Below are 12,834 nucleotides of genomic sequence, written 5' to 3'. Positions count from 1 at the left end.
GGCAGTCCATTTTTATGTTTTCCCTCTATAAAATAAAACGCACATTTACAAATAGTACAATACAAATTAATTCAAGATTTGAATGATAAAGATAATTAAAAACTAGACAAAACAAATATTGAAAAAAATTTAATAAAATTGATTACATCAACAATAACAGTACTTGGCGTTTAAATGAAAAGAAAACAAATACAAATTGTATTTGAAAGAAATAGACCAAAACCAGATGAGATGTAAAATAATAACAGCAAAAATGTGAATTGCTTCTTGTTGTATATCATAATTTTCAAAAACAATCTTCCAATTCGAAAACCGATGAACACGTGTTTTTTACAGTTTTTTTTTACCACTTGTTGATTCAAAAGAAAACTAGAATAATTACGTTCATTATATTTCATCGTGTAAAAAATGAATTAAGAAAAAAAATTGTTTGGAAATTAAAAATCAAGATTGATAGATAGGCTGATTTAGGTCCCAATATATCATAAAACGAATTACCTGTTGGAGATAAAGAAGTGAATAGGCTGAAGATGTATGAAACACAGAAGCTTTGGGGGAGTTGCAATCTGTCTTACTCCTTTTATACGTGTCTTGTTTGTTATTTCACAAGTAACCTTTGTACGAGTAAGCCTTCTCTAACATTTGTAACTTTAGGTACTAGTAACAGTTGATAAATATGGATGACAGAGGTCGTCGGTTTGTGGTCTTTTTTATCAATAAAATCTTGCTGACCCGCTCATTATCAAACATTTATAAAGGTATGATGTATGGTTTTTCCTTCAATTTAAATAAAAGAGAGTGACTTATAAATCATTGAATGCAATTTGATAACAAAACAAACAAAGACTTGCTATCAGGAAGAATTAAGCAAGTAAAAAGAATGAAACTTACTTTCTAATTTAATTAATGACCTCTGTTTGTTAAAGAAATGTGTAAATTTCTGCAGATTGACGAAGAACATAGATCTCCGTTTATACACTCATAACCGGCTATCACTACAACAAATATATTAGATCAGAGTTCCCAATTGCCATTAACACATTGTTTTTGCTATTTTGTACAGCTGATTAATGTCTGTTGTTCCGATTGCCATTATTTACGATACCATGGATTTTGCATTCGTGTACACCAATTATTAGTAACTATAAATATGTTTATTTTTTTTGTATGTTTGGAATACTTAAGCTTCCGCTGACGATGGCATTTTATTGGCTGTCATCGATGTAAAGATGCGCAGCCACACCATTTCAGAATATGGGTTGTTATATTTGATGTGGAGTTAAACTCATTACAGCGTTTTTGTTAGGGTTATTCTTCCATCTCTCTAAAAAAGCGGAGCATTATATCACGACTGTTTCGGAGTTTGATGTCGAGTAGTAGAGAAGTGTTTTTTGAACTGGGTTGAAATCTTGCAAGGGTAAAGTTTTAATCACGCATTTTCCAATATAAGTCATTCACATTAATTGGTCGATTCAATTCTAAACATAAACTTTATTTATGTTTAATTGTTCAATGATAATTCGACCCGTTTATGCCGTCATGCATGATCTTCTTTTTCTGCACGGAAAATATGGGAGGAGGGGAGGGGTAAAATACGTTGTTGGATACAGCCGTGCTGCTAGTTTAAAAAACACCCCTATTCATTTATTGAAATTGTTTGCAAATAAAGACCTACATGGGAAAATCAATCCCATTTTGGATACATTTATCAGTTATCACATAAACAATCTGACATCTTATTTCGATTTTAAAGGATTATTGTTTAGCTAAAAAACTGAAAATAAAATTAGAAACAGCAGTAACTCCCACCGGTTTCATTACTTCTATCATAAAATTAAATAGGAACTGATATCTTTTGTGAGAGGTCAGTGAATATTTACAATCTCCAGAGTTTCAATAGACAGAACCATTTTAGTTGATTTAGTTGGGTAAAATAAGCTTAAAGACGTGTTGTTGATTAGTTGGGTAAAATAAGCTTAAAGACTTGTTGTTGAAAGATGTACAAATTTTCCCGAGATTTAGCATATCATATTTAAATTTGCTAGTTTTATTTTATGCCATCAAAATAGAAAGTTGGATGAGAAAACTGTTTTAAACCCTTGACGGAAACTCAAGTATAAAAAGACGAAATTACAATAGGATTGGTGAGAAAACCCCTTACACACTTCACAAAAACTTAAGTTTGAGCTATACGCACCCTAATAAAAGATGTAAAAAGTTACATACTCTATAAGGGTAAGAAGATTCTGCTCCTTTAGGGTCACCACTCAGGTTGATTAAGTCAACTGGAGTTTCGATGACGTATTTGTAATTTCCGAGATCCTACATCGTAACTATATCTGACATAATTACGATCTCATAAATTATACATGTCCACTACATCTGACATAATGACAAATGATATTATGATCCTGTTCTTGACATATTATTTACTATGTCGTAGATTCCACATATCCAATACATCTAACCGTATTAACAATTTGATATTGTTGGGGGAAAAGAAGGGAGGGGAGTAGAGGACTTTGTAAATGAATATTCTGACTTGAGAAGAACGTATAATAAATAATCTTGCCTTTCTGATCATTTCACTCCCCAGTCACATCAATCCCCCGATGCAACCTATCATTTGTCTTGCCTATGTAGATATGTGTGTGGAATCTTTCTCTGATATACTCATTTGGTATTTCGAAGGTTTTTCTGAATTATCATGAATGTCATTTACAAGAGTTACTTGTATTGAACTGTATAATGATTTTCTTTGTGAATGTACTACTATTTGACATTTATTGTTTAAGTGTTGTATTAATAGTATGCTTTTTAGTGTTATTTTGTACTTTCAGTTTTTCACCCTCTCCAATAAACTGTTGATCTCTCAACGACTTATCATTACAGTGAAAAATCTAGATTTTAGAGACAAACTCAAGATAGATTCGACATGTCAGAATCCGTTTCTGAAAAAGAGTTAAGAACTTCCAGATTACTTACATCTGAAGGAGATCACCTTTTCCAACAGTCTAATGAACGACACCAATATATTATTAGAATCATTAAAAGATATATCGACGCGATTATACTGGACGTAAAAGACAACCCAGTGGTGGACCTCTCCATAGCGTCGACGTACAGAGACGAAATTTCAAAGCTATCGTAAAAGTGTGAAAAAAGAAGCCAATACCTATATTGATTTCTTAAAATCATATAGGACAAAAGAAAGTGAAATCGAGCATGCATCATTTAAAGTGCCATTCTATGCGTTAAAGACTAAAATATCTGTCGTCAAACAACATTTAAGTGAATTGCTGCCTAGGAGATCCAAACAAGAGAGTGAACGGACTCTTAAAAGTCATAGCTCTCATCATAGTTCCCGTTATAGTGGGTCAACGAGAAATTTGACACTTAGTGCTCAATCAAAATCAGTGATTCTGTGAAACTGGAAACCGCAAAGACACGACTTAAATATACCAAAGAGGAGACAGAACTATTGCACCGTGAAGCTACACTCAAAGCAGAAAAAACGTCCTCTCTATGAAGCGATAACACGACAAAGCTCAGTCGGGACTACAAGTCGTTAAGAAGGCTTTGAATTAAGATCTTTATGACTATGGTGAAAGTTACGAACCACCAAGAATCGCTAATCCGGTAGTTTAGCATGCCGATGTAGACAGAATATCTGACAGAAAGTATCGTAGGTCTTATGTACCGGATACACATAACATTACAGAACGACATACAGCAGAATTTGTGGAGCAACAGCGCTCACAGCATGCTTCACATTTGACTGAAAATGACTTTCAAGCCGATAGTGTTAACATTCCTATTCATTCCTCATGACCATTGAATCCAACTGCACGCCCATTCGTTCCAACTGAGAGGAGCGAGGTTCAAGAATTGGCAAGTTTATGGTGAAGAAAGACTTGATTACATCTCGGCTCTTATCATTTGACGACCAGCCTTCACATTACTCATCTTTGAAAATTAGTTTTCAACACATAATAACCGAGTAATACACAAATCTCTTGGAACAGTTGGATCTTTTAATAAAGTATTTGGGATCAAGCTCCAACCAGCATGCTAAGAACATTAGATGTGCTAATGCCAATAATCCGGCCACTGCAGTGCGGCTTATATTGGAACGCATTGATGCTAGATTCGGTAGTCCAGAGATGATCGAATCGTCACTTCGCTCACGTATAGTTAACTTCCCAAAACTTTCAAACAATAACCGAAAGGAACTCTACGAGTAAGCGTACTTAGCTGACGCGATCGAGTCTATTCACAAAGATGAAAAGTGTGCTACTACATTCGCTTACTTTGATTCGTCTCTAGGTGTAAATCGTTTTGTAACCAGATTACCTTACTACCTTACATTATTATTGGCCTACTACAGTATAACTCCCAATGGTATTAAGTAAAAAACCATGGAGCATATCCGCCATTCTCCTTCTTTGTGCCATTTTTGCAAATCATTGCTAAAGTTCGTAATGATCCTGGATTTTTATATGACAATCAAGACATCAAACCGACCACATCTAAACAAACGAGAGAACAAAATCGAATTCGAAGTCCTGTGCAAGTTTCAAGCATTAAAACTGACATTGGACAAAATGGTTATAGACCACCTATTCAGAAGCCAAATGAGGACCTTCATGGAACTAACCATAAACATAACACGTGCCGTGGTTTCCGTGCTTAACCATTGTCAGAGAGACTTGATTTAATTAAGCAGAAAGGTTTGTATTTCAAGTGTTGCGGACCAAAGAAACATTTCCGTGACAAATGTAAAGAGGATGTCAAATATAGTGTTTGTGGTTCTCGTGACTATCCGTCAGCCTTGCATGTAGATATTGCAACCGACCCCAAAAAATGCACGAGGAGGAGAATTCTAAGGAACAAATTAGCAGCAAATGCACTAAAATATGTGACTCGATACACAATACCAGTAAATCATGTGCTCAGATAATACTCGCCAAAGTATATCACCACTCTGATAGACCAGATCATTTCGAAACTGTTTACTGTGTGATCGATAACTAAAGTAACAGGACTTTAGCAACGTCAGATTTCTTCAACTTCTTCGGAGAAAATGACAATCAAATCGAATATGTACTTGCTTCTTGTCCAGGAAGGTTCCTCACTAGTGAACGGAGAGCTTCCGGATACGTATTAGCGTCGCTAGACGGGTCATCCTGTCTTAACGTACCTGAAATAATTGAATGTAATGACATTCCCAACAATCGGGAGGAGATACCCTCAACTGCTGTAGCCTTTAGTTATCCGCACATGATGGACATTGAAAGTTGCATTCCTGACATTGACAATCAGTCTGAAATACAGTTGTTTATAGGCCGTGACCTAATTAGAGCACATCATGTTATCGATCACCGTGTAGGAGTTGATGCAGTACCGTACGCACAACGTTTACCTTTAGGATGGGTTATTGTAGGCAATGTATGTCTTGCTAGAATTCATGGACAAAAAGTCGTTAATGTGACAAAACCGTAATCTTAGGCAACGGACGACCTGCTTTATTGTCTCTGTGTGATAGCGAGATGTCAGTTAAGTTAGACCCAATCTTCGACAAGACTAAACTAGACGAAAAGGAAGGTGTGTTAGTAGAGGATTCAACCTTTTTGAATATAATGTCTTCTTGATTCTTCAAACAGGATGATGGACACTGGATCGCTCCACTGCCATTTAAACCAAACAAACCTTCTTTAGAAAATAACGAGCAAATTGCAGAGCGTAGAGCAAAATCGTTTGCGCTGCAACTCTGTAAAGCGCACACACGTGTTAGATTTTATGCCGAAACTGTTTTTGATAAAGAACATGCTCAGATAGCACCCAAACTGTCGCCAGGTACTGAGTGCTGGTACTTGACTATGCCTATGTTCGCAGTATATCATCCAAGGAAACCAGAGAGTGAAAGAGTAGTCTGCGACTCTTCTGCAAAACACCATGGACTATCTTTGAACAACGTTTTGTTTAAAGGTTCAGACATTTATAACAGCCTTCTTTGAATATTACTCCATTTAAGAAAAGAGGCTTACGCCGTTCCCGTTGATATCGAACAAATGTTTCATAACTTCAGAGTCATAAATGAACATAGACGTTTCTTGCGCTTCCTGTGGCACAAGGAAAACGATTTTGAGAAACCCCTTACAGAATATCAGATGTTAGTACACGTCTTCGGAAACAGTCTTGTGAAAGACTTTGTTCGCAACACTTTTATGTAGATGATGGACATACCTCTTGTGCAACTCCAGAGCGAGTTATTAATCTTGTTCAAAAAACTGAACAAACTTTGTACGAAAATGGCAGACATAGATTGCATAAAGCTGCATCTAAGTTAGTGCTCGAACCATTTCTTTCAAAATGACCTTGCCAAAAATCTCAAGGACCCTGACCTTGGATCGGCAGATCTCCCGATGTAGAGGAGCTTAGGTCTCTACTGGGACACATAACTGGACGAGTTTACCTTTGGAGTGTCTCCAGACATCAAGCCAATTACACGCCGCGGAGTTCTTTCAACAATGAATAGTTTGTATGACCCAATTGGCTTTGCTGCACCAGTGATCATAAGGGGCAAGTTACTTATGCGTCAAATGCTACCATCTTCATCTACTTATGATTGGGATGATCCACTTCCAGAATTACTGAATCAGCAATGGGAATCGTGTGTACATGCATTAAGCGAACTTGAAAATTTGCGTATATCTAGAAAGTACAATGGACCTTCATTCGCCAGTAGTGTTAACCGAGAGGTTCACAAATTCTCAGACGCTACTAAAGATGCAATCGCAGTTGTTGTATATATTAAATTGTATTTTGCAAATACTGTTAACATTAGCTTTCTTTTCGGAAAAGCCAAAGTTGCCCCGTCTCACGGACACACAATTCCTCGTCTGGAATTGTGTGCTGCAGTTTTTGCAGCAGAGCTATCTGACATTATTCGCGATCAATTGGATATCAATAAAGATGATTTTTATTAATATACAGACAGTCGTGTACTACTTTGATATTTGACAATCGACACAAGACGCTTCTACATATATGCTGGTAACAGAGTCAGCCGAATTCGTTCTTCATGTCAACCTACTCAGTGGTCCCATGTGTCTACCAATGAAAATCAAGCTGATTTGGCTACAAGGTTCATCAGCACAATAGACCTTCCAGCGAGCAAAGGGCCCCTGAATGCTTTCCACTAACGATAAGCAAGATGAACACGATCACTTACTAGTAGATCCAGAAAATGGCAAAGAAATTCGTCCATCAGTTAGCTGTAAAAAACAGAACACCAAATCGCATGCAATGAAACTTCATTAGGATGTGGTAGATTCGACAGGTTTTCTCAATGGACACGTCTCGTTAGAAGCATCGCCTTTATAAAGTCGGTAATTCATAAGAAACTGCACCAAGACGGAGTTATTTCGCCTGATCTGCTTAGAGACTCTGAAAACTTAATACTACGTTCAGTTCAGCAGGATGCTCTCTCGGACGAGATTAAGTTGCTACAAGAAGGTAAAAGCATTACATCTAAAAGTCATTTGGTTCAACTGTCTCCTATACTAGGTTCGGATGAACTCGTACGAGTAGAAGGAAGGCTCAAACATGCTCCTGTAAATGATTCATTAGACATGTCACACCATCCGGTGATCCTTCCAAAGAACCACCATGTTTCGTCACTTATTAATCATCATTTTCATGTATACACCATCAAGGTCGACATCTGACGGAAGGTGCCATCCGCGCCGGAGGCTATTGGATTATTAGTGCAAACCTTTCTATTTCCAGTCTCATCAACAAGTGCATAATTTGTATGAAGCTCAGAGGAAAACTTGATTGGCAGCAAATATCCGATCTCCCAACAGACCGACTTAGCCCATGTCCACCATTTTCTTATGTCGGCGTCGACACATTTGGCCAATGGTCCGTCGTATTTCGAAAAACTATAGGAGGCTTAGCCAACCAGAAACGTTGGGCGTTACTGTTTACGTGCATGACCACACGCGCTGTGCATATCGACGTGATACAGTCCTTGGATGGTGTAAACTTCCCACTAACACCATACACCATTACTCCATTCACAATACACCATTACACCATACACCCTGTGCCATAACACCATAACACGTTACACCTTTGCACCATACACCTTACACATTACACCATAATGCAATTTAATTTCAAAGACAGCGTGCGACTACAAAATTATTTAACGAATTTTTATCACAATATTGTAAATTAATGTATAAAATTAAAAAAATCAGTTCTTATCAATATTTTGCATAGTTTTAAATGTCGTGCACCATTCATTCACACCATTCCCGATCGCACGTTACACCATAACACCATTCCCCTTACACCATATACCATAGTACCATACACCTTCTACCATTGCACCATATGCCATACACCATTACACCATACACGTTTTTTTGGGAAGTTTACACCATCCAAGGGCTGTAGAAGACATGTCAACCTCGTCTTTCATCAAAGCTATGAGACGCGTTATTGCAGTTAGAGAGCCTATCATACAATTTCATTCCGATCGAGGAACTAATTTCATTGGAGCAACATTGGAGCTCAATATTGACACTGAATTTGTCGAAAAAATGGAAATGAGCACACGGATTATCAGAAGAATTTTGGCGTAGATGGAAATCCGAATATCTCGATTTTATGCACCTTCATGTTTGATTATTGATGTTCATTTACACCCGTCATGAGTAAATATTGCTGCAGTTCTGTTTGTATTTTTTATGTATGCACTTCCCCCTTAAATTTCATTAATTATTTTTAAGATTTATTGATGTAGAAAAGGGTCACAAAATACAGTACCGCACAGTCTCAACGTGCGTACACATTTATATCGTGCATGTTATGAAAAGTATAGTAAAGCACCGATGCAACCTATCATTTTTCTTGCAAATGTAAATATGTGTGTGCAATCTTTCTCTGATATATTCATTTGGTATTTCAAAGGTTTTTCTTAATTATTTACAAGAGTTACTTGTATTGAACTGTATAACCATTTTCTTTCTGAATGTACTACTATTTGACATTTATTAGGTCTTTCCACTTTTCTGTGGAAAGACCTATTGATTTTCTTCTGATTATTATTATTATTATCAATTTTTTTTCTGCTTCCGCCACTTTTTTTATGACGGTGCTTTTTCGTTTCGCAAGATGTCGCTTAGATTTTTTGCATATGATATCAAACAGTTATTGCGACTTTTAAACTGACCCTGTTTAACCGACCACTTTTGTTATGTAAGAGTTATCTCCCGTAACACTGTTTTTCTTGTGTACAAATCTTGTTCGCAACCGTTAAAGATTACGACAAAATTATTTCACCAATTTGCTCGTTATATCCTCAGGATCTTATATTAAAAATAATTTTGACCGAAGCGGTCCGGAAACTCCATATGAGAGTTATTTACCCTTCTGTATTTAAAATAAGTAAAATGTAATTGTAATTGGTAAACCATAAGTGATAGAGACCTAGGGTATTTTGATTTGAGGTCCTTGATCCAAAAAAAAAGAAAAAAGGATCAAGGTCAAAGGTCAAGGTCATGTTCTAAATTTTGACATTCAATTCCTAATGCTTCTACTTAGGAAGAGTTTAAGTTATCGTCAAAAAAAATTAACCAAATTGTTGCGACATGATATGACTGGAGAGTTTTTGTCGAAATGGGACGCGTCATTTTTGGGGGTTTCCATGCCACTGAAATGGAAAACATGAACAATTTAATTAATTATAGCATCAAACAGCTATCATGATGCATTCATGCAATTTATCTTTATTGATCAACCAAGGTCCATCAGTACCCAGGTAGCACAAAACATTTTCAAAACATTTTTATAAGGTTGTATAAATGTCGTCTCAAAACGTTGTCGAAAAAATATTTTCGTGATGTTATGTAGATATTTTTTCTTGTATTTTAAAAACATTTATTTAAAACATTTCTTGAAAATGTTTTTACAATGATGTAAGAATATTCATGAAAATGTTTTCAATGACATTTTTAAGATATTTTGTTTGAATGTTTTATAAATGTTCAGAAGATATGTACGTTCTACCTCTGAAAAACATTTTAAAAGCACATGAGTAAAACATTCTTAACAATATTGCTGCGATGTTTTGAAAACATTTTCTAAAAATGTTTCATGAAATGTTTTAATAACATGCCTTTAAGATATTTTAACAACATTTCTTCATAATATTTGATGAAAACATTTTAAAAACGTTACGCATTTAATATTGAGAAAATGAATTTATAAAACATTTTGTTACTTATATTTTAACAACATTTTAAAATAATATTATGTAAAGATTTACCAAAAAACATTTAAAAAACGTTACGCATTTAATATTGAGAAAATGAATTTATAAAACATTTTGTTGCTAATATTTTAACAACATTTAAAAAAAATATTATGAATACATTTACCTAAAAACATTTAATAGAAAATGTTTAAACAATATTTTGCAAACATTAATTTAGGTTATGGAAGAAAAACTTTATTTCATCAGATGACAGTGATTGAAGCGGTACTTTCCATATATAGCCTTTTACAGTGCACGTATTGCTATTTTCCGGATTTTCTGTTCCAGTACCGACAACAAAAGTTTACACATTTAAAATCTAACTGTTCCCGATGACCAACGAACATGATCCGAAGCAATTTTGGAAACCAGTAACCGGAAGTTTTATTTACCATGCTGTAAACAAAGACAAAGGAAACGTACAAAATAAAGAATAACCTTATCATGCGTTAAAACTGGTAAGATATGACACTAGTTCACATTTATAAAACATTGTTATGCTTCTGGAAATATCTTGGTTAATTTGATTAATATATTCCAAGAATTAATACGAGTGTAAGCAAGCACAATGCAAAAAGGGGGTGATGGTTTAGTCTACCTAGATGTTATGATGTTTATGTCCAGTGAACATTACGAATTAAAGAAAAGGGGTTAAACTTAAGGGTTATTTATATGACTTTAAAATTCATAAATGTAATCACTTGTAACCAGTGAGCATGTCTGAAAAGTTCTGTGTTACAAGTCAGCCCTTTGACGCTTTTTTAAGCAGTACTTCCTTAGCTCAATCGCTGGCTACGTATCTACTAGTCAAGGGAATCTCTAACACGCAATGGTTAGCTATAAACACACAATATATAACGCATACCAGTCGACTGGCATATATTTCCGCCCCACAATGATACGCGCCCCTGTACTATAATAATTTTTTAATATATTGTTTATGTAACTTGTACATTTGTGTTTAGCCCTACAGCCCAGCCCAAGGCCAGATAATTATTTATGTGCAGGTCACAAGACAGAAGTTTGATTCAGTAGTTGTCGGTTCATTTCTGACATATTTGTTTTATAAATTATGCCATTAGTTTCATTGTTTGAATTGTCTTTAATTATACGCCCGTTTACGGGTCGTATTATGGTATACTGTTGTCCGTATGTTTGTCGTCAACATGTCGTACATTAACTCATAAATGCTTTAACCAATTTGAATAAAACTTTTTAAATTTTAGATTTTACGTTTCCGAGTTCTGGTATTTTATTCATTAAAAATAGCGTGGATTTTCTAGTTTTCGGACAATAACTCAAAAACGCTTTCAGCAGTTCTCTTTAAACTTTGGTGAATAGTTAATATCTATTGACTTAAGCTCCCTTTTAATTTTCATGAATTTCTGATTTGACATTGAGAAATGATTGAACTTTTTTCTTTGAAAAATGCGACGGGCGTATCATGCGCTCATGGCGCAGCTGTTTATTTTTTTAATGTTGTGGCCTTTGTAGATGACTGATACAATGTGACTTTTTCTTACCTGTATTTTATTTATTTTGTTTATTTTAACTTTTGTAGGATCAGTTAGCATGATTAGACGTACCAAAATTTAGGATAGATTTTCAGAAATGCAGATTAAAATTGAGAATGGAAATGGGGATTATATAGAAGAATATAAGCTTAGAAATGATTCAAACCATCCTGGAGGAGCAAATTTTATGAAGGTATTTATTCTTTAAAATCCTCAATCTATAGTTCATGTATTTGCGCTACAATATACAATAACCATTACGAAACTTGCTTTTTTTTTTGTAAGACCAAGAAAATGTTACAGGCCCTACACGGCTGGCTACTCTAAGTTGAGAAAATTGTAGTGTACAGTATACATGTCTTATTTTATAAACTGGTGAAATCTACCGTTACACTTTTGTAATAATAATACACCCCAAACTCTACAGATGTATAAAGTAGCTACAATTGTTGCTTCTGAGTCCATTAACACTGATTAGATGACACTTTTCAATATATTTTTGTGAAAACACTGGATTAAATTGAAGAAAAATAGTTTATTGTGTAATTCAATGAAATTAGCTGAATTTCCACTCGTTTAATCACTAAACAGAAGGACTTATTTGTTTACACTTTATTTTACAGAAGCCAGCAGATGTCAAAAGAAATAAAAAGAATGGAACAAAAGAAACTTTGAAAAAGAACAGTGATACGAAAATATTGAATAAATGTTTTGCATTTATAATTGTAATTCTATCTTGTATAGTGTTGACTAAGGCAGCAAAGAAAACAGTAAAAAAACTTCAGAAAAAAAATGCACAAAGATTAAAATCAGAAAAAAAACCATGACAAATTATTACGTGTTCAAGGTATTACAAAAAATAGGGTTATGTCAATGATACATAAATCCGACAAAAGTAAACAAAATATATGTAGAATCAACTGCAATCAACAAACAATTGTAAAAGGAGATGTGGGGTAAAGATCAGTATGACAGCAGTTGTTTTTCAGATGC

General features: G+C 34.9%; 1 protein-coding gene and 1 long non-coding RNA gene across 2 annotated transcripts in view; one reads left to right on the top strand and one right to left on the bottom strand.

Annotated features, from left to right (window-relative positions):
- LOC127705828 (uncharacterized) overlaps window positions 1-12,834 on the bottom strand; it is a 170,996-nt gene that overhangs the window by 18,059 nt on the left and 140,103 nt on the right. The window lies entirely within an intron of this gene.
- On the top strand, window positions 11,894-12,564 carry LOC127705832 (uncharacterized). The gene is made up of 2 exons (XR_007984057.1): window positions 11,894-12,034; window positions 12,465-12,564. It is a non-coding gene; the product is annotated as an uncharacterized LOC127705832 (long non-coding RNA).

The sequence above is a fragment of the Mytilus californianus genome, unplaced genomic scaffold (genome assembly GCF_021869535.1).
Source record: "Mytilus californianus isolate M0D057914Y unplaced genomic scaffold, xbMytCali1.0.p SCAF_6, whole genome shotgun sequence".
Lineage (NCBI taxonomy): Eukaryota > Metazoa > Mollusca > Bivalvia > Mytilida > Mytilidae > Mytilus > Mytilus californianus.
The sequence above is the reverse complement of the archived record's forward strand: the minus strand, read 5'-3'. Positions and strand labels throughout refer to the sequence as shown.